At 35.3% G+C, this 26,988-nt stretch overlaps 1 long non-coding RNA gene and 1 pseudogene across 1 annotated transcript in view; both read left to right on the top strand.

Moving 5' to 3' along the window:
- The window catches only part of LOC107497780, a 112,943-nt gene that overhangs the window by 34,107 nt on the left and 51,848 nt on the right, over window positions 1-26,988 (top strand). The window lies entirely within an intron of this gene.
- LOC118609732 lies at window positions 1,848-1,965 on the top strand (annotated as a pseudogene).

Here is a 26,988-nt window from a genome sequence, read left to right as displayed (position 1 = left end):
AGAAGAGTTGTGATCATCTCATTCTTAAGCAATGTCTGTTAGCTGTTTCCTCTTCAAGCCATTCAAATCTAGCAAATGTCCTGACCACTCAGCTGAAACTATCCTTTGCAAAGTCATCAGTGGTTTTCATGTTGCTAAAGTCATAAAGGGCTTTTTGTCTTCATCTGGTCAGAAGCACAATTTAGCTTTCTCCTCTCTCCTTCCTAGCTTCCATGACACCACACTCACCTGGATTTTCTCCACCTAGAAGTCTCTCTCTCTCTCTCTCTCTCTCTCTCTCTTTCTCTCTCTCTCTCTCTCCATCTATCTCTCTCTCTAATGGCTCATTCTTCTCTACCTAAACACTAAATGTCAGAGAGTCCTTGGTGCCTAGTCCTAGGCTATATTCTAAGAAATATCTTTAAATACTATTATAAGCTATTAAATAATATCAATGCCTCTAAATATCATTTGTATATGATAACAACTTCATCCCAGATATCCTTTGAGTTCCACACCTATAATGCCTACTTACCATCAACAACTGGGCTTAAACAGTAGGGTATTTTATTATCTCACATAATAAGAAAATGCATAAATTTTCCAAGGTTTTCAAACTAGTAGATCAAATATGCTATCGAAACTGAATTTCCTTCTTTCTGCATTGCCCTCATGGAACTCAGAGAACAAAGGAAGCCAGTGTAAATCTGAAATCACGCTGCTTGTTATGCCACAATAAAGTTATTTTTCACTGACAGGAATCTCATGTCTTTTGCCAACATCCATGAAACTGTGTCAAGCTAACTTGTTAGTTTGCAAGAAGGGTAAATATCTCGAACTCTTCAGAGTTCTTGATAACTCTTAGCATCCATGTTATAATATATTTGTAGTTATACACCATTTATCCCATGTGCAATCATTATTTTCTGATTCTGGTAACTTGCTCCAACTACATTTTCTCTGTAACCATGCCTTGTCTACAGCACTGGACAAGATTTCCTTCCATTCTCTTAATCTAGTAACAAATTCCCAGCACCTTCTCACTATTTTCAGGCAGGTCAAGTTCCAGACCAGTCCTGCCCAATCTTCTCCACAATATCATTTTATTAACCAAATATATTATTAACAACATTATTAAGGAGGAATTCCTGGCACCAAATATCAGCATTTGTTAGACAAATGTCCACGTTTGAAACTTTAGTGCCATGAATGGTTTTGTTAAGGGAAGACAGGAAGCTAATCTCCCTCTTTGAGCCACAGAATTCTGGGTTGTCAACCATGCACAAAAGGTGATAGAACTAAAAGATGGACATAAAGCCAGAGCCGACCTCTGAGTTCTCCCAGATGGCTTAGAAAATTCAATGAAGCAATGGTAATTGAATCAGAGGAGGAAATATTGCCACCACCATTTTTCCAGAAATATTCCAAACACTACACAAGGAAAGTTTCCCAGGCTACTGGAATGAGTGTCATACAAGGGGATGTCATATTTGTGTGAGATCACTTGTGTGCATGTTACTTAATATTAACATTGGGGCAATGACAGCTTTTCCTGTCATTAAGGTTACATATCTAACTGAAATTGTCACCTTCTCATCATTTACTTTACATCTAATAGGAATACTCATCAAAGAGAGAATGATCATATTTTATATGATTATATAATTATATTTTATAATTATAAAATAGTGCCTCATTCTTATATATCACTCTATAAGTTACACAGCACTTTTCACATTAGCTCATAGTTATCATTACAACAACTCTTTGAGACAAGTACTCTGACTCCATTTTATAACTAAAATATAAAATGAAGGTTTAACTGGAGAACTTTCTTGATAGAGGCTGGGGTTACGAAAGTACATGCAGTCTAGGCCATACCACCCTGAACAAGCTAGATCCTGTCTGATCTTGAAAGCTAAGCAGGGTTGGGCCTGATTAGTACTTGGATAGGAGACCACCTAGGAAGACCAGGTGCTGTAGGTATAAAAAATAAAAAAAGAGAAAAATTAAGAAATAAGGAATTGTAAGCTGACAAGTTTCTTGCAATATGTAAAGTCAACCAAGGGTTGCCTCACCTAAAAACAAAAAAAGGTTTTGGGAAAACACAGAGAGTTGGAGAGATTAAACCTTCCTTGGGTTACAGTCTGAGAATCAAATCCAGTTCAGCTGGTCCAAGTTCCCATGCCAAATAGGAACCTTTAAGAAAATCATTATTGTTGAGCGTTCAAAAGAAAGCGGTGGTGCGGGTAGGTACTAAGCTCTGGTTCGCTAAGAGCTCTGCAAAACCAGGGCATTCTCTACGGTAATAGGGACGATGTGTAAGCAAGGAGACTGCATTTTTAAATCTCACATTGATTCAGCTCAGGGAGTATTGCCCCCTTCATAGAAGTTTCTTTGGAGTATTTGACATTTATTGTAATGATGTTGCCTCACTCAGAGCACTGTCACACCTCTTAAGGGAGTACTTTCAGAACTTAAAGCAACTCTTCACATATTCACAATGATGACAAACCTTTGTCTTTTCTGAAGATCCAAATGTCAACTGAACCCCAGTCAGGGGAATAAAACTCAGAGTTTACAATGTCATTTCTTTGTAAATCTACCCAGTAAATACAGAGCATCAAAGGGAGGTTTTTGTTTGTTTTTGTTTTTGTTCAATAAAATGAGTTAAACTTAACTAACAAAACTGTTTGTTTGTTTTTTCTATTTTGACACAAAAATTATCTCTGAAACCTACTCTGTGCCAGTTTTTGGGGCAATGGCAGCATCTCACTCATGACAGTACTTACCAATCTTTGTTAACAGCCAGGGATCCTGGAAACTGTCTCACTCCCTTAACATAGGGCCTGTGTTTTTATTTACAAAAAAAAAAAAAGTAATAAAAGAATGAGTTGATGAGTGAATAAGTAAATAGATGAACTAATTATGTTAACTAATGAAAAATTGTGCTCTTTTGATTATGTCTGGCTTAATATTTCTGTTGTAACTTAATTTCTTCAGTATCATATCCCATATATGTTATGCAATGCAGTAATTGAAAAGTAGCAAAACTACAAAAGGTAACAGTTTTCTACAGATTTCTTTTTCTGCCTTTTAATTACCATTAATAATTTTGGTTACCATCCTTGAATTTATAAGTATACAATTATATCTTTGTAAAATATAATTTTGCTTTTCTTTGTCTCTTTTTTTCTTCTTTTTCTACACTTGTAGTTATTAAAAGCACATCTCACACTCATAAGTAACAGTGGTAAACTGGTTCCCTCAGTTTCAACTTTTCCACTAAATGCAGTGGCAACATTCTTGTTGAGTATATAGTATTTATTATGTCTATAAATAAATTGTTTGATTATTATGCATTTAGAGTTTTATTAGTAAATGGATTTTGACTATTATTGAGTTTCTTTTCATTGCCTTTTCTACTAATGATGCAATGTGCCATGCTATTGGCTATTGTGATGAACTGATATAGTGAGGATAATGATACCTACTATCCTGATTGCTGTGAGCATGGAAGATGGACACGTAGAGCACCTGGCAGTATAGGTTACATGGTAGATGCCAATTAAAGATTCCCATTGTCTTTTTAGTTCCTGACGAGCTTTAGATGACTGAGCTGGCACTTTCCTGTGTTTCTTGGCTCATTCCATTCCTAGTTCTTACCACTGCTTAAGTGTTGTATTAGGATTTCCATTTCCTGGTTTGGCATACCTCTGGGTCCTTGAGTTTTGCATCTTCCTTCATCCCTGACATCAAGTTAGCTCTTTTCTAGTCTGTGGCTATTGCTCTGGCAATTCTGAGACTCAGTATCTTTCATGCTTGTGTAACTACCTGTCCATCCAGCAGGTCTCTGGAGTGCTCCACCATGTCAGTTCGTGCTACTGTCACTTAGGGCCAGGGGACAATGATGGTTTTCTGTTACACCTTCCAACTGGTTTAAACCTTGCATTTGACAGTTTTAAAAAAAAAAGTTGTTTTATTGCAACAAATCAGACCAAAGTGCATTTTTAAAAAATAAATAATTTTTCAAACAGAGTCGTAGGCAACCCCACAGCATATGGCCTAATCGAAGACCATTTTCCAAGAACCAACTTTGACTTGAATTAGGGGTGTCTGAAAGCTAAATTATATATGTAAGTCATCCATGATGCTTTAGCAAATGTCTACAGAGTCCTATGTTCCAGTAAAGCATCTATAATGATGCTCTGTTATCAAATGTAGTTAATCAAGTGCAGATAAGTCTTCACCCACTATTTTTAGGCAAGATCTTGGTGTTTTCTTTATCATCTTAGCTGTTGAAACACAATGATAAAAGTCTACTATAGTAAAAAAAAAAAAACAACTTTCTTCACTTATGTTTCTAATAAAATCATTTTACATTCTTCTTTCCTTTACTACTTGGGTCTTGCCACTTTATTCTTGTGCTATTATATAAAAGCAATCACTTGAAATATTGATTGTGTTGCTGCTACGAATTTAATTTAAAAGGAAGAAAAATCAAATACCTTCCCCTTGGTCTTTCCATATGGAAAGTACAACATGGCCTTTAGGGTCTGAGTTCTGAAGTTCTGCCTTTGGGGGAGTTTGCAGCTATTTCCTGTTCCAAGAGTAGAAATAATTCCTTCCCCACAGGACTTTGTTTGGAAATGATCAGCACTTTGGGAGAAGGCAAACAAGAAAATGAGCATTAAATAGGAGCATGGCAAAGAAATTGGTGCCAGAGGCTGTAGATAAAGATAGGAGATGGCCTGAGTAAGAGAAGCTCATTCCCAAGGCTTGGGGACTGGGAGACTATGAACAGTGGACACCTATAAATATCCATAAACACCAGTGACCCTCCTGCACATCACCTCAAAGGTGATAGGACCTTGAATAAAGGATAGCTGCGTGCATACCAAGTGTCCTTGTGTTAAAAATAGCAATGTTTCCGCAGTGGAGCCTAGAGTCAAAGAACAAGCCATTGTTGGGGTTCCTCTGAAATTCTCCTTAAACATCAGAGCCTGTCACAGAGAGGTGCAGGTGTGGCCACTTCTGATGTTAATTGCCAGAGAAAAAACTCCATCAACTAAAAACCAGATTCTTTCTTGTGTTGCTGGGGCAATGTTCAAGTATAATGCAATGGAGGTAAAGAAGATATCCAAATTAATAATTAGTTTTGTATACCTTACAAAATCTTATTCAAAGACATGTTTTGTTTATAATTTGGTGGGGAAAAACATTAGATTCCCTTTATTCAAGTGGCTAAGCTATTCAGACTTATATAAGTGGGATTTATCTTTTATTATATTCATACCATATATTGTAAACTACTACACAATCCTTTTAAGAAATATTAAAATTATAAATAATTAAAGGAGAATCATGTTTGAATGCTTCGCCTTTATTTCTCCAAGAATTTCTAAGGCATTCAATTTATGAAAATTTAGCTCATGGATGTAATCCACAGTTCAACCTACTGACCTGAGGGACAAAATTTCATTCGGCCTAAGATTTAACTTGTCAGCCGAGGGATAATAAAACTTCATATTTACATTTCTATCACTATCTTTTTACTCCTTGTTATGTTCCAATTATCCCGGTGTAAATCACTCTTAATATCTTTACCCCAGCTTCAGAGTTAATATCTGAGTTAAGACATATAATTTATTATACTCTGCAGCAGCTCTTCCCCAAGAAGAAATCACAGAAGAAAACTTTATCCTCTTAGATTTGGTCCTTGTTCTTTCATTAATTGATTTGTATGACGGTTTTGTGTTGAACAATATCTGAAACAAGCCAGTTTCTAGAATTTGTGTTGGATCGAGGCTCAGGCATGCAAATTTAACTGTATCAAGTGTACCAATTATGTACCAATGGGATCATTGATATTCTTTGTAAAACTTAGTCTTACCAAATCTCCTTTTACAGTTTCAATGAAAAAGCGACTTAACAAAGACTACCCAGTGAGGTACCTGAGGGTGCTATAATCTTGGTGAATTCAGTAGATTCATCCATCACTATGTGGAGTTTAATCCTGCAGCCTTAGGAACCTGATTAATCAGAACAATAAGAGTAGATCTTTTTCTCTGAGGAAAACTCACATTTACTGGATCCACAGTTACTGATGTACAACAACCAGAATGACAATTATTAGTTTACAATGAAACAGAGCCAGGAAGCAGATCAGATCCTCCTGCTTGTTCATTTATTTCCCTGAAAGGAGAACAATGCTCATGCTCTAATCAACAACAACAAAAATTTCATATTATTCTGTTTTTAAAATTATTATTATTAAATAACCAACTATATCTATTACATTGGTTATAATTTTTACCATTTAAAACTTTTAAATTTCCTTTTATTCACATATATATTTTTATTTTTCAATTACAGTTGGCACACAATATACATTAATTTCAGGTGTACAACATAGTGATTAGACATTTACATAACTTACAAAGTCATCACCCCAATAAATCTAGTAACCATCTGACACTGTACATAGTTATTACAATATTACTGACTATATTCCTTATGCTATGCCTTATATCCCCATGACAATTTTTAACTATTAATTTATACTTCTTAATTCCTTCTCATTATTTATTCCCCAACTCCCTCTCATCTGATAACCCTCAAATTGTTCTCTGTATCTATGAATTTATTTCTGTTTTATTTGTTTATGTTCTTTAGATTTCACATGTAGGTGAAGTTATATGACATTTGTTTTTCTCTATCTGACTTTCCCACTCAACACAATATTCTTTAGGTCCATCCATGTTGTTGCAGATGACAAGATTTCATTCTTCTATTAATTAAATTTTATGGTTAAGTAATAGTCCATTGTACGTATATACCACCTCTTCTTTATCTATTTATCCATGGATGGATACCCAGGTTGCCTCCATGTCTTGGCTACTATAAATAATGCTGTAATAAACACATGGATGCACATGTCCCTTCAAATCTGTATTTTGGTTTATTCAGATAAATATCCAGAAGTAGGATTACTGGATCCTTCCTTGTCTCTTATTATAGCCTTTGTTTTAAACTCTATTTTGTCTGGTATAATATCGCTATTCCAGATTTCTTTTTTCATTACCATGAAATATCTTTTTCCGTTTCTCCACTTTCAGTCTGCCTGTGTCTTTTGACCTTAAGTGAATCTCTTCTAGGTAGCATATGTAAGGGTTTTTTTGAGCATTTAACTTTTCTTCAATTGCAGTACTTGCTCATAGATATGTAGTTATTGCCATTTTATTATTCATATTTTTGATACTTTTTTTTTCTTCTTCTTATAGAAGTCCCTTCAACATTTCCTGTAATACTGACTTAGTAGTGATGAACTCTAACTTTGCCTAGTCTAGGAAGCTCTTTTATCTATCCTTTGATTTTAAATAGTAGCTTTGTTGGGTAGAGTAATCTTGGATGTAGGTCTTGCTTTTCATCACTTTGAATATATCCTACCACTCTCTTCTGCCTGGAAAGTTTCTGTTGAGAAGTCAGCTGACAGTCTTATGAGAGCTCCCTTGAAGGTAACTAACTGCTTTTCTCATGCTGCTTTTAAGATTCTGTCTTTGAATTTAAACTTTGGCACCTTAATTATCATGTGTCGATGTGGGTCTCTTTGGGTTCATATTCTTTGAGACTCTCTGTGCTTCCTGGGCTTGTATGTCTATTTTCTTCACCAGGTTAGGGAAGTTTTCCATCATTATTTCTTCAAATAGGTTTCCGACTTCTCGCTTTCTCTCTTCTCTTTCTGGTACCCCTATGATGAGAATTAGTTAAGCTTGATGTTGTTTGAGAGGCCTCTTGAACTCATTTTTTTGATTCTTTATTCTTATTCTAATTATTACTCCATCCTTTAAATTGATGATTCAATCTTCTGCTTCATCCAATCTGTTGATTCCCTCTAATGTATTCTTCATCTCAGACATTGTATTCTTCATTTCTGACTGGTTCCTCTTTATGTTTTCCATCTTTGTTTATGTTCTCACTGAGTTCATCCACTTTTCCCTTAAGTTCACTGAGCATCCTTATAATAAGTGTTTTTTGAACTCTGCAACTGGCAGGTTGCTTGTCTCTATTTTGTTTAGTCCTTTTTCCAGATCTTTGTTCTTTTCTTTCATGTGGAACACAGTTTTTGTCTCCCTATTTTGGCTGCCTCCCTGTGTTTATGTCTAGGTATTAGGTAAGGCTCCTAAGTCTCCTGGTCTTAATAGAGTGGCTTTATGTAGTAAGTGTGCTGTAGGGCCCAGTGATGTAGTCTTCCCTAGTCACTTGAGTGAGGGGCTCAAGGTGTGTCCCTTGTATGAGTTGTGTGTGCTCTCTGTTGTAGTTGACCCTTGGTTGCTGTTTGTACTTCAATGGGAGGGAGATTGAACCTTGGGCTGATTGTTTTGAGGCTTGGCTAGTGAAGGGATTCTCTTTAACAGTGATCTGGTGCCTACTCATTCTGCCCTTTGGGTATGTCTTCCTTAGCTATAGGCTTGGGTGGTACTCCAGCTACCACACTGGTTAAATTAGGCCACTAAGTATGCTGGCCCCACTGGCCTCCTGGGAGGGGCCCAGCTGCAGATCAAGTTCAGCAGCAGACTGTGCACTTCTGGAGCCAACTGTTAAGAGTCACCAAGCAATCCACAGATGGCTGCCACCTCTGTTAGGCTTATAAGTGTCTCAAGAAGCCAAGCTAGTAACTGAGGCCAGTTGGGTCTAGTGCAGAGCTTGAGCCTGCTCAGGTGCTCCTCCTTTGAGTTTTGTGAGCCTTTGAGAGATTTTGTGAAGGTCCACAGCATGAGCCAAGGAAGGTCATTTATATGGCAAAAACCATAGGAGGCAGCTTGTTTGGGCCACAGGTTGGGTGGGGCAGAGTCTCAGGAAATCACTTGGGCAGAGTGGCTTGTATTAACCAGATTGATGGAGATTTATATATGGGAACCTCCTGTGTCCACATGCTGGTCGTGGTAAGGGCTTAACAAAGGGAAAATAGATACTGCTGGCACTTCTATCTTGGAGAAAGCTGCCCTTCCAGCCCTTGCTCTAGACCCAGACAATTTGGTGTCTCCCCATATGTCCCTGGAGCTTTGGAAGCAGCTTCCCCAGCACTGGAGCTCAGAGCAAGTGAGTTTTGATGCCAAGTAAATCCATGCACAGGTCCTGTAAGAGCAATGTCTTTTACTCTCACAGCCCTCTGTCTCACTCAGCCACAAATCTCCACTGGTTTTCGTAGCTAGAGGTTGCGAGGCTTCTCTTGCCAGCACTGGAACCCTTGGTTGGGGAGCCCAGTGTGGAGTCAAGACCCCTTGCTTTTCCAGGGGTGGGAGAGGGGGCTCTGCAGCCAAGATATCCCTCCCAATCTCAAATGCCGCATGCAGTTATGGGGCTCTCCTATTTCATGTTTCTCCTCCTACTACTAGCCTCAAGGTGATCTCTTATATATGTACCCAGTTATAGGACTTATGTTCACCTAGACCTCAGGTGACTCCCAGTGATGATTGCTCTGTAGTTTCATTGTAATTTTAATGTCATGAGAAGGAGTGAGCACAGCATCTACTTTGTATCTTGATCGGCTCTCTCATACTTTATATTCTTGTATTTTTCAAAAGCATGTTAGATCATAATGATTTTATCATAAAAAGACTCAATACCCTGAAATTCTTAAGTAAAAGTAAGCATATACCAATCCACCAATGATGATGTTATCTGGAGTAGGTCATTTGTCCAATAACTTCTTTGTAATTCAAAGTCAGATTTGAAATTAATGGGTGATTTAAAAAGAAAATCACTCATCAAATTAGAATGCAACAGCTTTGACCATTCTCTTTCCAATGAACACATGCTTTTATTGGATATATGTATGTCTTAAATGAAGTTATCTTCAGATTTTAGCCTGAGAGGCATATAGCTCTGAAGGTGACATAGGTTTATTGCTTATGTAATTTAAACTTTTGAAGTGTGATCTTATTTCTCTATGTCTACTTAATTTTTTAAGGTATAGGAATTTTGAGAGAAATAGCATTGTCTAAAGATATCAATTACTTTCTTTATCTAAACTGTAATTAAACTTTCAATAACCCTCTTCTTTGACATATAAAATCATACCCTTTTAAGGAAAAATAAGTCTAAGATTGAGTGCTTTAGATCTGAGTAGAAGTAAAGAAGTGTCCTAATTAAGACTTAAAAACTTTAAAATAGGCAGGGGGAAGAACCCAAATTGTGTCTCTATTATCATTTTTTTTGCATTACTACTCCAAATAATAAAATTACTATTAATAAAATTAGATAACAAATCTGTGAGGTAAGGGCTGATATTCTCATTTTGCAAATGAAGAAATAAAATATGAGGAATTAAATAACTTGCCCTAAGTTATGATATTTATGCTGCTGCCTTTAATGGGTTTTGAAATATGCTAAACAATGATTCCTGACAAATTACATGCACTAATTCTTTTTAAAAATTAAAAACCATTTTTATTACCACTTTGTGCAGAGAAAGAGAGATGGCAGTAGTTAGGCTCACTCCTGACACCCTTAGCAGCTAACTTCCAAGTGGAAGTGATTCAACATTTCTCCCCTTTTGTAAATATGTGCCAGGTACTCATGCATGGGCTTTCATTATCTGGCAATGTGCCACTATTGTTTAACCCATGTATAAAAGGCGCTGCTGCCCTGCACAGTTGGCTGTGCCCTGCTAAAGTAAAGAGCTATGTTGCAGTTGCCTACGGCTCCTTGCATTTTCTTCCAATGGCCTAAGCCTTGTACCCCTTACCTCAAAACCTTGCTCTGCAGCAGTACTGACTTATGTATTGCTAACTGACTGAAATGTCTGTAGACTTGGATGAAATAATCATTGTTTTACAATTTTTAACTTGGAAGTTTGTTTCAAATCATAAATTTGTTACTCTGAGAACTTCAGCAAAAGATGCTTACATTTCTGAACATTACTTTCAAGAAATGAATCCTCATGTATTTGTGTATTGGAGCTTTTGCTGACATGGGAAAGTCAAAACTACTCTTAAATGTCATTTCAAAGTAAAACTAATGGAAATATTACCTTATTGATGCAAAAAAAATTACCTTGCTTAGGTAATTTCATTGATCAGTTTATAAATTTATTCGACAGTAGCAGTTTATAAACTTTTTTTAACATCCAGCATATTATACTGTGAGAGTACCAAAAAATAATATATTGACGATATGATTCTTTTAAAAGTTGAATTGTGAATACATGTCTATCATGTTTGTTTCTGTATTTTAAACCAGTTTATCAACTTGCCATCAATGGTACAAAGAGCACTGATTCTTCCATGTTAATGTGATTTTCACTTTTAGACCTATTTAAGGCAAACCATGAGCCAAATATCATAACTTAAAAGCCAGATCATTACCAGTAGCCAAGCTGCCTGGTGGTGAGATTAAAACATAATCGATCTGTTTCTAGGTAATATCTGTCACTTAATATCTTCCTGCCAAACGTGTTCTTGTTACTAAAAAAAGTAAAAGGAGTTAGCTCTATAGTCTAAGTTACTCCTGAAGTCTCAAATAGTATAAACATTAGTTTTTAAATCCTTGATGTCACAAGTCTTAAATAATTGTGACAAATTTTGTTTTCATCTCAACATTTTGGTCACAGTGTAACTCACACAAAACACTCTTGTACAAATGCTTTTGTCATGACAATAAATCCTAAGGAGTGATGTACCCAAAGAAGAGAAATACAGTATTAGAGAAGATCTTAAGGATTATTTACTTTGGAAAATGAGATCAAAAAAGATGAAACAATTAGGAAATTAACTAATGAGGTGATACTTAATCTCATATTGATAACTGAAATCATTTCATTTATATATATATATTCATTTATTTATTTATTTTTCAGTTATAATTGACATGCTACATTATGTTAGTTTTAGGTGTACAACATTTATAAACCTTATGAACTGATCATTCCAATAACTCTAGTAGTCATGCAGCACCATACATAGTTATCAAAATATTATTGACTATATGCTATACTTTATATTCTTGTGACTATTTTTATAACTTAAGTTTGTACTTGTTAATCCCTTTCCTTTTTTGCCCACCTCCCAACCCTCCTTCCTTCTGGCCATGATCTGATTCTTAATCACTACATCCAGACTTCACCTCTGCTACCTATCTTGATGTGGCTTATGTTCAGCTAGTCTTCAGGTGGTTCTCGCCAATTGTTGTTCTATAATTTAGTTGTAATTTTGACATGGCTATGGAAGGAGGTGAGCTTAGAGTTTACCTACTCCACCATCTTGACTCTATCCTCTCTTCTGAAATCATTTATTTTCACTCAGCCTTCTAAATCTTGTCTTTGAGGCATTTAATTAGACTAATATATTACTAGTGCTTAAAAATAAAAACCTATATTAAAATGTCTTACATTGTAGCCTTTTCAGTCTCTCTAACAATTTCACATAATATATCTTGGTTGCAATCAAGATGTAAAGCTTTATTTAAATTAACAAGTGATCGTTCTTCCCAATTTTTAACAAGCAAGTTCCCCAATTAATAATATGTACAATGTTCTTCTATATTTAACAACATTAGACTCTACTCCATCTTTAGCCCAGAATATAATTAGCTTTATTCAAAGTTTCCAATGTGTGAACTCATTTATACCAATAATGCCTCAATGAAAGGAAAATGTTTTGTCTTCCAAATTTCACCAATAATAGTACAAGATCCATGACTTTCCAAGGTCACGCCAAGGATCACTGACCAAATTTAGGCAGTCAAACTGTTGGTCCCAGTTCCCTGCTAATCTGTGATTTTGGCATTCAACACTGAGAATGTGTCAGATCACATAAATCAGAATTGTTGACCTCTAACCCATCATATGTCCTTTAACTTTTATTACTGAAAAAACTGTAAGTGGAATTTTGTGTATATTTAGTAAATATTTATTGAATGTGTGATTTAATTAATTAATCTGATTAATTTAATTAATCGATCAATCACTAATCTCTATTCAATGCTTTTTGTTCTGTACTTTCAGATTTATATCCAAAATAGATAGATTAAAATTGTGTGTTTAAATATTTTTGCACCAAAGAAAAGTGAATGCTTAGTATGACTTAATAAGTCGTAATGATGGAAAACATCCATGTAGTCACAAAGTGAATAAAAAGTGTTTCCATCAACATCAAGTTAGTGATTAACTCCTTAAAAAAGTGAGCTTGCAGAGGGGCTTTAACTATATATGTAAAATGTTGTGTTCTTTAATGAAAATAAAGATTAGAAACAGTACAGCAATTGTGTTAAACTTGATTGATGGGCTCTCTTTGTGTCTGTTGTATTATTTTCTGAGATTTGAATTATTTTGTGTTTTAAAAGTTTAGTAAAACAATGTTTCCAAATTTGAGTGATTGAAAGACAATTTTTGAAAAAAGAAATTATAAAACTCTAAAATATGTCTGCAGACCCAGTTTGAGAAAAACTAAAATACAGTACTTTGCAGAAGAAAAAACTAAAAGCAGAAAATTAAAATTTTTCTTCTGAGTGTTTCGATGATTTTTCCCTTTGCTTGGAGTTTGGAATACAGAAATGTGTCCATCTATAACATCTGTACTTTGAGGGCTTGATTTCTACCTTATTTTCACTTACTCTATTTGTTTTTGGGTAATCCTTAGGCCTTCAGGTCTTTTTGTGAGCTCACAGTTAATTTGAGTTTGTTTGATTTTTTTTTTTAATTATAGGTACAAATAAAAGGATATGCGGAAACAAGGAGTGTAATTTTTTGTTGTAGTTAACATTTTAGTTGTGATAATTTGGAATTTTTAATATACAGCCTAAAGAAAAGAGAAGATAAAAGGTACAAAGAAGGAGAAAAAAAGAATAGTAGCATCAGGACGTAGAAGGGGAAAAGAGTTTAAAAAAATGAAAAATAAAATTAAGGAAAAGAAGCAGACAGACAAAAAGGAGAAGGGAAACAGGAGGAGGAGAGGAGAGAAGGGGCAGAACAGGAAGTGATGGAAAGGAAAAAAATATATTTAAAAATTTAGTTTTTTGGAAGTCATAATATTTTATTATAGAAAAGAGAAGAGGGAAAATTTTACTATTCTTTGTAGAATGTTGAATACTTTTATTTACTTTAATGCTAAAAATGGTATTATAAGCAAGAAAACTTACTTTACCCACAATAATCCTCAAACAATACTTTGATGCTTAGAATAATTCACATAACTCTGGTTGGCATTTTTTTAAGATTAGGAAAATAAAGCCTAGGAAAATTAAGTTCTAGACCAGGGATGGCCAGTAAATAGCATTAATACAACTACTGTACTTTCCTATTCTGTGGCAGACATCAGCATCAATCATCAGATTCTTTCCCTAAATTCCAGGCAGCCATAACCAACAAGTCCATGTGGATACATGAAATAAAACTATTCAATAAATCAGGTCTAGACCAAGAACACATAGTGGTCATGAGATAACAAAGAAATAAGATTATCACCCCTCACCATCCCAATCATCAAAATCTGTCACTACTGTTTATTTTGACATCCCTTTTCACATGACTTCATTCTCATAAATACTCTTATTCAAGAAAAATAAGCTATTTATCCACTTTATGACCAAAACCACTCTCCTTTCTTGGTGACACTTTGTGGGTGATGATGACTGAGAATCTTGTCTTCGTATTTGCCTCTCCCCGTGACCTCACACAGTTGGTCTAAATGTCTCCACTTACTCTCCTGGGGCTTGGTGCTCCAGACATGCACTCTTGCTTTCTCTGGCTAGCCACATTGCTTGAAGCCATCTGTCTAAACATGGAATCCCTTAGCCCACATTCCATCATTGTTCATGTTCTGCACCTCTCACCCGTCTGCGGCTTTGGGACTGGCAAACACCAGGGAAACTACTCATAGCTTTACCTGAGTTCTGTATTTAATCATGGAAAATGAGATGTTTCATGACAAGTGGTGTTTTAATCTTCTTTGAGGAGGCTTCCCTTTCATCATCTTCTGCTGAAGGTGAAGATCCAGAAGAAATAAATAGCTTATTTTGAAGGAGAAACTAATTATACTGATGGATATGTAAGTCTATCTTCTAGTTTAAAAAATGCTGATGGAGAGTACATGGCACTACAAAATGGTGAGTGGGGTGTGGAGTTCCACCTTTCTCTAGTCTTCTTGAAGCTTGCCATAGCACAGTGGGCTATTTAGGTATGTGTGTAATACTGTAAACTTTTCTACACACCTATCAGCAAGAATTTTGAGAAATAACAATTTTTCTCATGTTAGTGGATTTGGGCTTACATACAGAACAGTAGTCCCTAACTAACAAAACTTACTAATTCAAAAGTAGGCAGTGAAAGGCCAGAATGACTGCCATTTCTTTTCACCACTTCCACCATGCTAACACTATATAAATCTTGGACATAGGTATAGTGCTAGGAATTTAAGTGAGAGATGCTGACTGGAGGAAAGAGAATGAAGTATCTTCCAGAAAAATTCTCTTCTCAAAAATCTTGATGATTCCTTCTTCTTCTCTTCATCCATTTGTTTATTTAATATACATTTATTGCATCCCCTACCAAGGGCATGTACAGGACTAAGAATTGATTACTGAAAGATAATTAACACTCTGAAAATAATATGTAGACATTATTACTTCTTGAGTACATAATATGTGTGTTTTACAGTACATATTTATTCTTATTCAGCCTGTAACAGAGAAATTATTATTCTCATTTTTTACCAAGTGATAAAATGGAGACTTGGAGAGGTCATGTAGCTTAACCTGTATTTCGAGATGAAAATGTGGCCTAGATTGATTTGAACCCAACCCTGTCCTTCTACTATACTGCCTCAAACCTCACAATTAAGTGAAAGAAAGCAAATAAGAATACATTTACCTTCGAAGAGATGAATGCTATCATATACATGTGTACATGATGCTATCAGTGCACATGGTGGAGAGTAAGATTCTGTTCAGAAACTTCTGACCCTCACCTGCTCCTTGTGAAGAAGAAAATGTGGGAGATCCCTAACATAGGAATCAGAGTATTATTTTCTTATTTTACAACAGCACACAATTCCCAAAGCAGCTACACCTGCCCAGGTTGATGATTTGCTATATATATTCAGTCCTGTAGAACTTCAGCACAAATACGACCTTGATTAGATGGCTCCTGTGAGAAACTTAAAAAGAATGGCAATCCAGGAAACTCATTTGGACAGAAAAACAACAGCTACTCAAATATAAATCTGGTCTGAGTAACTATCATGCTATTATACTGAGGCCATAAGAGAAACAAAAGCATTTCCTTTTGAAACTTGAGTATATAAGTGATCAATATTTGATTAGTTTGCCAGGAAAAATATAAGTTAAAAAAAAAGCCTTTAAATAATGCTTTAGAATATAAAATTGAATTATAATAATGAATTTTTGGGCAGTATTATTTTAACAATTCATCAACACGGAAAGAAAAGGAATCATACAAATAAAGTGACAAAAAAAATCATTGTACTATTGTAATTAAGTGTTTTCATTATAAAACTTCCGACTCAGGAAGGTCTCCTAAACACTTCATTTTCTTTCTAATATTAAAGGAAAATGATAGCCAATGTGTGTATCTCTAGGGACCAAGGAGCGACGTGCATGCTAAGCACAGAACTGAAAAAGGCAATATATTTCTGTGACAGAAGAAGCACAATAAACCCATATCACTGAAAAGTAAAAGTACCCAGTTTAAAAATTTTGCTTCTCCATGCTGTCACTAGACAATGATTCCTTGCTCATTTCCTATTCTATATTCTCATTTGATACTTTTTGACTGGCAAAAATTTTTTTTTCACTTTATTACTTGAAAAATAAAGAAGCATATGTCTGTCCTGTGGGTGAACTAAATAAGGACAGCAAAATGTATTCAGTATAATTGGTTAAGTATTTGCCAATGTTAGACAAATGGCACAGCCAATGTTTATGTCCTAATTGTGTGGATTACTCAAGCAGCCATGCCACATCTAATTGGATTCATCAGAATTTTCAGTCAGTTGATTCAGCTGCAGTTGTTTAGACATGGTCTTTCCCCACAGCGCGGACTAAACTGTAGCTTTCTAAATGACTGAAATGGCCAATAGCAAAGCCACTCATTCAGACTACTCCTCTAGTGTAGAAAGAGCTGTGATTGTAGGCTTAAATTATAGATTTAATTGATGCAGTGTTTCTCTTTCCAAAGTGGAAAAACTGAATAACCTCTGTTTGTTGTTTTGCTATTTTAGATATGAGAGAATGTTTAATCCAAAGTTGATTTCACAACTTTTCGGACAAGTTTCTACAATAGAATCATTTATATAAAGGGTATCTTTTTCTTAATAAAAGATTTTTCCTTAATATTGATAACTGATAGCTGGGACTTTCCCACATTTCCTCAGCAGACTATCTCATCCCAGCCCCACTAGCATGTTACACATGTTTTTTTTTTCCTAAACTTTCTTGCTCAAAAATCTCCAGGCCTAATACTTAGGAACTTCACTCAGAACATTTTCTAGTTGAGTCATTTACTAGACTACCTGACATCTTTGGCTCTCAGACCTCCAGTAGTTGTGCAGGAAACCACAGGTATATAGTCTTACTTCAGATCTCTAGCTAAGCAAAATGACCCACAGATGATAGGGAATAATTTCTACTCAGCTTCCTCCTTTAGCAGCTTATCTACCCATCTGCCTCTCCCCACCATCCAACAGGTAAGCATAGACTCTTCTGCTTCTGCTGTGTGAATTATCAAGACTGACAATATTTGATTGACCCTTTGCAATGTGGCTATCCATTCTAGACACATAGCTCCAGCTTAGCCTCAACATTTCCCACCAATGCAATTCTGCCATTTATCTTCTGGTCTGTAACCATAAATAAAGGTCATGCCTGAAATATACCTTAAACCTTTAGAAAAGCACCCAAAATTAGCATCACCATAGAACATAAGTATATAAGTACATATAATCAAGAAACTAATACCTGATAGAATTAAAAGTGAAAAAAAGAAAAATTATAATTGGTGCTTCCTTTTTGTTATTATGGCCTTGCTGTCACAGAAATAAATTATTATCTCTTCAAAGAGCCATGTAGGCTGTTTGCTAGAATGAAAAATTATACACTTGTTAGTGTTCATCTGATCCAGTAGCTTTGACTAAAAAACAGTGAAAAAGATATCACAGGATATTACCTGAGTTACTGCCAAACAAATGGTGTATAGAATTGCTAAGTCTTCAAAGGAAATAGAAAAAGAACAAGCATGTTTTGATCTTTATTGGGTGCCTGGTACTAGGCTAAAAGAATAAATAGGGGCTCAAATTGATTGGGAATGATCCATTATTGGCTCCTCCCCATCCTTCACACTTTATATCCAAGCCAACATTGTTGCTTCTCTCCATTTACACTGCCATCATTCTCATTTATCATTTTTACTTCAGACCACTTCTACAACTACCTGCTGGTCTCTCCACTTCATCTCCTGTTCTTCTATCTGTTGTCAACACATACATTTTTAAAGCATACATCAGATCACATCACATGCTATTCCTTTGGCCAGGTGCCCTGTCCCCAGTCTCATTGTCAAAGGACACCTTACTTCTTTTCATTTTTCAGGTTTTAGCTTAAATGTCACTACCCTTTCCATGTAGGTCCCCCTTTCGCTCTATTATTCTGTCTCATTGCTCATTTTTTATTACTTATTTGTTTGCTTTCCAGTTAATTGTTTGCCTCCTTCAGTAGGCTGTAAACTCCACAGGGCAGAGAGCATGCTTGTTTATTCACCAGTGGATACCCAATGTCAATTGGTATATACTCAATAAATGTGTGTTGGATGAATGAGAGACGAGAACTTGAGTTGGGTGTTGATGGTAGAAAGGAGCTAGCAACTAGAGGTTAAGGTGTCATAATTCATGTTTATAAATTGATACAGATGAAGATGAAATAATATAAGAGAAGACAAGTGTGAAAGTGCCATGTGTGTGAGGACACTGGGAACAGACACAGAAGATTTGGTCAAGGATTAATATGAAGTAGTCTGAGAAAAGTAGGCCGGGTGTAGTGGGCCTTGTTGTTGCTTAAGCATAGACCCTCTGTTCTGGTACTGTACATCTTACATGGGTGACATCAACTTGCACCTAATATAAGATAGAGTGACTTATATAAATCCCAAAGAGAATGCCATAATCAAGTTTCAAAAGCATGTGTTCTCAAGAGAATCTATTACACATTTTGAGACATTTCACACCTAAAGAATTATATTTTATACATTCGAAAGAAGTGTTTTTATACTCCTCATAGGGCTGTTCTATAAGGAGTTTACAAAGAAGATCTGAAAGAAATTTGGAAAGTTCTTCAGAATGTAATTATCTACAATCAGGAAATGACATGAAAAGAGTAGCTCTTGGTGACTGTAGTGATATATAAGCCAGACATTTACTAGAAGTATGGAGTTAGAAGTAAGAAATAGCTTGATATTTGAGGTGTCACTGAGAACCCATTTAATTCTCTGCCTCTGTTACTGACATGGAATTAAAACACGAGAGCAATAGAATATTCGGTCTATTAAAAATCTCTAGGGAGGAATAAATTACGGTGTTAATGGTACATCTGATCTTTGTCACAGGATCTCCAGCCTTATTTCAGCACATTAATCCTATAGTATAAAGACCAGGTGGATGAGACACAATCCTTGTATTCACAAGTGTTTCAGATCACAGCCAAGTTTTTACTGATTTGATTAAACGATATCTCACACCCAAGAGACTTGGTACAGATGTTGGTCAGGAAAGTGAGATTGAGGTGCTGGTATTGGGTTGAATTCCTTTTAGGTTAAGGGAAAGTCCTTGATCCAGGACAAGAAAAGCTAACAATAGGACTATAGGAGAACAATCTTGGCCTTTATCCTTTTGGTATGAAAGGGCAGGTATGGGAGAGTAATGTTGGCTTAGAACCCAAAATTCTTATTAAGCTCCTGAACAAAATGGCATTGGAATTTTAAGTACAGTATTATATGAATTGCTCACCTGTAGGAAATTGTAGACATATCCAGCAATACCTACATTGTTTACTCCTTTCAGCCAAATGACCAATGGTCACCATTCTACTCTGTCATGACATACTTTGCCAATGCACAGTGCACAAAAAGTACATGCCTCAAAGATCTGGGGGATCTGATCCAGAGGGTTATATGAAGAAACACTAAAAATACTGACAATCATTAAAGATTAAACTTTAAGGTTTCAGATGCTGAATTCTTGTAGTCTTTCAGGGTCAGACTAATGATTTGGTTTAATTAAAGTTGCTAAGAAGATGTAGCAGGGAGCTTAGAATAGCATGGTAGTAGAGAGTGAGATGATTCTGGCCAAATAAGTCACATTTCTGTTTCTTTTGGATTCAATATCGAGGACTGAAACCAGAAGCATCATACTTAACCCCAGAGACCATCACTCTAAAATGCCAAGTTTCCAAGCCCAGTACTCACTGGGGGAGACTGCTTCCTCCCCGACCTCTGAGGGACAGAACACGGAACTGAGACTTTTCCTGAGTCATGTATTAACTGGGTCTACTCATGGAGTATAGACTGCTCACCTTCATCCATGTAACTCTCATCGCATTTGAGATGCACAATAGACTTAGATTATCTTTCTAAAGACATTTCTAATGGCTCTGATCTAAAACTTTCACAATTTTCTTCAATAGCCCAATAAACTAATAACAGCTCCCTTCTCAATAACTCTAGCTATAACATATTTAAAGAAAATTTTATTATAAAAAAATTAACAAATATACCCTGTGGCTGGTAAATTATAGTAGATTAAAACCCCAGAACCCAATAAGTTCCCACAATGAGTATTATCTAATGTTACTTAATCTCTTAACAAATATTGCTGGAAGAAGTCTTAATTCTCTCCATATATGGCCAGTGATTACAGCTCTACTTGCAGAGACCACAATTCTAGGAAAGCGGTATCAGAGAAGAGTGTCCTTTCACTAAATGATAAACATCTTATGGGAATAGGAGAGCATCTCCTCCATATTCAGCTGCCTGCCTTTTCATATGGAGGGATGCAGGCAGAAACAGGGTCACTATAGTAAGACCTATTCCCTCTACCCTTAGAAACATTGGACAAATGTTAAACAGTGGGTAATAGGAAAGACAATCCCACAAATATCGGCTGCCTTGATTTTGGATCTGAGACCTCTCTAGTACTAAGAAGAATAGGGAAATGAGCAGCAACCAGGAAAGTAACAATTGACATATAACCTGTTATCAGTCAATACTCAAACTTGTTGTGTAGGAATATGGTACACAATTCCTTCCATCAAATTTTAATTGTCTGTTTGTCTTAATTTAGTCCAATCAGGTTTTTTATTAATTCTGTGGATGGGACACAGGCCTTCTTTTGTTTTGTTTTGTTTTGTTTTGTTCTCAATTCATTGAATTGGGCTAGTGTCAGCTCATAGACTGTAGGATTCTCATCTGTAGACATACAACACCTATTTATGTCAGACAGGCACAAAAGATATACATTATCTTTTATGAGACATTTCTATTGACTCCCACCCAAGTGCCCTCAAAAAAAAATTACACTTCAAATTATCTTCAAATTACCTTTGCCCAACCATTGTATCTATTCTCCTCTTTAGTCCCGGTATCTGATCATTTTGGTTTTCTCACCTGTTTGTCAACTTAAAATGAAGGTTCTCATTATACCCTGATTCTCAAAACTACGTAAAAGCTTTCAATCATGCACATAACATAAAAGTTATCCATTTTTAAAATAACTTACATCAAAAGCAGAATTCTGAGAGTCTCTAATCAATTTTTTTTTTTATGTGAGCTCTTATCACCTCTGTCTTGCTAGGGGTCTCCTCCAAAAACAGCCTTCACTCCCATTAGGGAAAACCTCAAAACAACCATCTTTCAGTAGGTTAATTCAGATATGAATTGTCAGCCTGATAATTTCTTATACCCAATAGCCCAAGATTCTCCCATTTTTTTCTTATTTTCTTACTTAATGTTACTAAGAACTTCACCTGAAGAGTATACGTGGAGGGACTATCTACTCTTCTACTCTTATCTTGGTGAGATAAATCAATGTGCTTCTTAAAATTTTATGTAAATAAAAAATGAAAACAGTTTGAAGAAAAAGAGTGAATCATATAATAAAGTGGTCTTTAAATTTAGATAATAATAAATCACTTAGAAAGTTTTTTAAAATGGAGATTTCTGGCCTTTATTCCACCAAAGGGGAATGAAGACCTACTCTACTTGAGTAGATTTGAGATGGGGTCAAGAAATCTTTATTCTTATAATAATTCTCCAAAGAATTCTGATGGCCAGCTGGGTTTGAGATCCAACCAAAGGTATTATTACATTTCTACAATAATAGTTATGACTCTCTGAGTTTTTATTTGTTCTGATTTTTTAAACTTTCTATTTTGAAGTAATCATAAATTAACCTGCAGTTGTGAGAAATACAAACAGATTCCATGTACCCTTTACCTAATTTCCCTCAATAATAACATCTTGCAAAAACACAGCAAAATATTACAACCAGGACCTCAAAATTGATAGAGTCCACCTACCTTGTTCAAATTTGTCCAGTTTTATTTATGTTCATTTGTGCGCGTGTGTGTGTGTGTGCACATGCGTGCGTGTGTGTGTGTGTGTGATTTGTGTATGCACCACCATGGTCAGGATACAGAACAGTTTCAACACTACAAGAATCCCTTATGTTGCCCTTTTATAGCTACACCTACCCTCTCTTTCTTGCCCTGGCAACCATTAATCTGTTCTCCAGTTCTATAATGCTGTCATTTCAATAATATGATAGAAATCAAATCAAACCAGTCTTACATGATAAACTGAATAATGACCTCCCAAAGATGTTCAGATCTTAATCCCTCAAGCCTGTGAGTACATTACCCTACATGATAAGAGATACTTTGCAGATGTGATTGTGTCAGGGATCTTGAAAAGGAGAGGTCATCCCAGATTATCTAGATGAAGCCAATATAGTCACAAAAGAGTTGATAAGAGTGAGGCAATAGATCAGATTTATAATTGAAGGAGATGTAGTTATGGAGGCAGAGGTTAGATGGATACCAGGAAAGGGCTACGAGCCAAAAAATGTCATCGTCCTCTAGAAGATATAAAAGTCAAGGAAATCAATTTTCTCAGAGAGTCTCCACGAAGGAACCAGCCTTGTTCACACCTTGACTTTTTAAGGCTTTAGAGGGTGATTTTAGATTCCTGACATCTAGTACTCCATGATAATAAATTTGTGTTATTTAAGCTGCTAAGCTTGTGATAATCCATTGTAGCAGTGACAGAAAATAAATATAATATATAACCTTTTGGGATATTGTTGTTGTTATTATTTTTCTTTTAGCATAATTCCCTTGAGATTTATTCAAATTGTTGTGAGTCAATAGTCTATTCCTTTTTATTGTTAATAGCATTCCAAGAAATGAATGTATCACAATTTGTTTAATCATTTACCCATTGAAGAACTTTGGGTTGTTTCCACTTTGAAGCTATTATTAATAAAGCTGCTATATGGGCTCTTGTTTGAGCATAGAGTTTCATTTCTCTGGGATAAATGTCAAAGCCTATAATTGCTGGATTATATGGTAATTGTATATTTCACTTTATAAGAAACCGCCAAACTATTTTCCAAAGCAGCTGTACGATTTTAAATTCCCACTAGTAATGTATAAGTGATCCAACTTCATCTCCAACATTTGATATTGTCACTACTGTTTTTTTTTTAGCTGTTCTGATAAGTGTGAGATATTGCATTTGGGTTTTAATTTTCATTTCCCTAATAGCTATTGATGTTGAGCATCTTTTTATATATATATTTGCCTATAAATCCCTTTGGATGAAATGTTTGTTCATGACTTTTGCCTATTTTTAAATTAGATTGTTATTATTATTTTTTCACCATTGAGTTTTCAGAGAACTTTATATAGTCTAGATGGTAGTCCTTTGTGAACGTGTGATTTGCAAATATTTTTCTCCTAGTCTATCACTTGTCTTTTCACTCTGTTAGCAGGTTCTTTTGCAGAGTAAAATTTAAATTTTAATAATTCCTATCTTATCAAATTTTCCTTTTGTGGCTCTTTTTTTTTTTCAAATCACATCTAAGAGCGTTTTGCCTAGCTTTAGATCTTGAAGATTTTTGTCTAAGTTTTATTTCTAGAGGTTTTATGTTTTGACACTTTGTTTTCAAGTTAGTGATCCATTTTGAATTAATTTTGGATAATGGGTGAGGTTGAGGTTGAGGTTTTTTGTTTGTTTGTGTCATTTTTACTGATAGATGTTGTATTGCTCCACCAAGATTTGATGAAAAGACTATTCTCCTCCACTGAATTGCTTTTGCACTTAAAAATAATCAAAAAAGCACATTTGCATGTGTCTATATCTGGGTTCTCTATTCTGTTTCACTGATGAATATGTCTCTCCTTCTGCTTATAGCATACTGTCAATCACTATAGCTCTATGGTAAGCCTTCATAGCAGGGAGAGTGGTTCCTTTCTCCTTTTCTCTATTTTATCAAGATTATTTTAACTATCACATATAAATTTTAGAATCAAATTGCCTATGTCTGCAAAAAATACTTTGCTAGTATTTTTATAGGTTACTTTAAATCTATAAACTAATTTAAGGAGAATCAGTATCTTTACTGTATTAAATTTTCCATTCAATGAGTACAGTATGTCTCTATATTCATTTAGGTATTTTTGGAGTTCTTTTATCAGAATTTTATAATTTTCATATATAGATCCTGTACATGTTTAATTATACCTAAGCATTTTATTGGGAGTAGGGGATTTTTTTACATAAATAATGTCATCTTTAAATAGAAAAGTGCAATGATTTTTCTGAGCCAATTGGAAAATTCTAATAGGAAACATAAAGGATTTTGGACTAAAGAATGCTGCCACATCATGGTTTTGAAAGATAAATGATTGTTCTGAATGAGAAGGGCAAAATTTTTTTTAAAGGGCACTGATCTCTATTCATATATACACATAAAAAATTGTCAGTTCTACACCACCAGTTTTCTTCTGTGTCGAGCTGGTAACTATGTCACAAGATAAAAAATAGGTTGGCTTTGATTTCCACAATTGAAAATAGCCCCACCAAGTGTGATTTATACTGTCCCATGTTTTGTAGATAAGAGAGTATGGACCAACTGTGAAATTAGCCTTTTATTCTTCATGGGCTTAAGACTTCTCCGCTCTTAAGGACATTTTCTATCATCAGAGGGGTCCCAGAGTATCAGAGTATATGTCCGTCCAAGTAGAAGACAGCCTTAGTCTCTTGAACAGCAGAGAGCCAAGGACTGAGGATGACCTCAGAGTTATGTCAAAGACAGAAACAAAACTCCTGACATTTAATCTGACAATTTAACCACAAGACCACATTTCCTCCTTTTAATTTCCACTGTCCTTCACATAATTACATCAATGCTTCACTGTGTTTATGACACATGGCATGGATTAAAATGCTGAATGCAAAATGCTTTGCCTGAGAAGGAAATTACTTTGAATAATTGTTTCAGTTGAATTGAGAGGTGATCTTATGCACATTGAATTTAGGTTCATATATTAGATTCAGGCTGTATCTGAGAACTCAAAGGCAGAGATACCACAAGTCAGGAAGGCACTGAAACTAGGATTTGGAAATCTGTCAGGACACCCTCTGATTCTCATCTCTTTTCTCAAGGCTTTACTTTGGAATTCTCTCTCTCTTCTCTCCCTCATCCCTACCCGTGTGTGTGTGTGTGTGTGAGCTCTTCTGCTCTAGAATTCATGTAATGAGAACCATGGCCCCATAAATGTACCCATTACAGGCCTGTCCACTGTAAAAGATTGAATATCTCTCTTCTCATTACTCTCAAAGAAAAGATTCTAAGTGGCCTCATTTTATTAGGAATTTACCCCAAGACCAGAAATTGAGGCCAGGGGAGTGGGAACTTATTGTACAAAAATGAAGAATATTAAAGGGCAAGCTGGGGAAAATTTCAATCATGTCAGTACAGTATAGTTGCACAAATAGTTGGATATTACTACTTCTTTCTCTTATAAACTTGGAGTTAAAAATCCCCTATCTATTAAGTCAGTTTGTTTATAAGGCATCAAGAGTGAGTTTTATAATGCCGTCAAATCTTTCATACATAGGCTCACAACCCAGCAAACAGGTCACCATTTTATTTCTACACTAAAACTGCAATACTTGAAAAATCAGAATATTAGGCTTTTAAGCATCTCGGCTCAGGAAGCACCTACAAATTCAATGACCAGACAAAGCTCTGGCTCTGAAGAGGAGTAAAAAAACCAATTGGCAATTGTCACAATCCAGGGGTTTTAAGTCTTTTTTTGAAAAGACTATGTGGCCTGAAATAAATCATTAACCTTTCTGGTTTTTAATTATTTTATTTATGAAATGGAAAAATAAATCTACCTACTTTGCCTTCTATTATTTTTATAAATATTAAATGAGTTAGTGTAGGTAAAAAATGCTTTATCAATCATAGAACATTCTAAACAATCATGCTTGTCTTAGGATTCATGCTACTGAAAATAAAAATCATAATCTTTAAAAATATCTTGTGTTTATTTATTTTAACAGAAGGAGAAAAAAATAATTTACATAAATGTCCACATTTATTTTTACAAAACTCAGGTTATTTGAGGCAGAAAATATTGTCATCATTCTATTGGTGGAAAAAATGAAGATCTAATAAAATTACTTGCCGAATTACACATAGTCAATAAATAAGACCTATTGGCTAGGATATTATATCAAAGAAATCAGTTTCCAAACCCTAGCTGAGGTTGTCATCCTATTTATGTTACAAGAGAAAGGTGTTTTTGAGCATTGAAAATTCCCAGGAAATTATCTCTGAGCAAATGTTTCTAGAAGACGGAAACATGGAGTTGAAGGGTAGCTCCTTGAATTTCATTGCTGACTTTATTCTGTTTTCTCCTAACATATAGAAAGCACCA

Source organism: Rousettus aegyptiacus, unplaced genomic scaffold (genome assembly GCF_014176215.1).
Source record: "Rousettus aegyptiacus isolate mRouAeg1 unplaced genomic scaffold, mRouAeg1.p scaffold_m13_p_11, whole genome shotgun sequence".
Lineage (NCBI taxonomy): Eukaryota > Metazoa > Chordata > Mammalia > Chiroptera > Pteropodidae > Rousettus > Rousettus aegyptiacus.
This window is presented reverse-complemented; position numbering and strand designations above follow the sequence as displayed.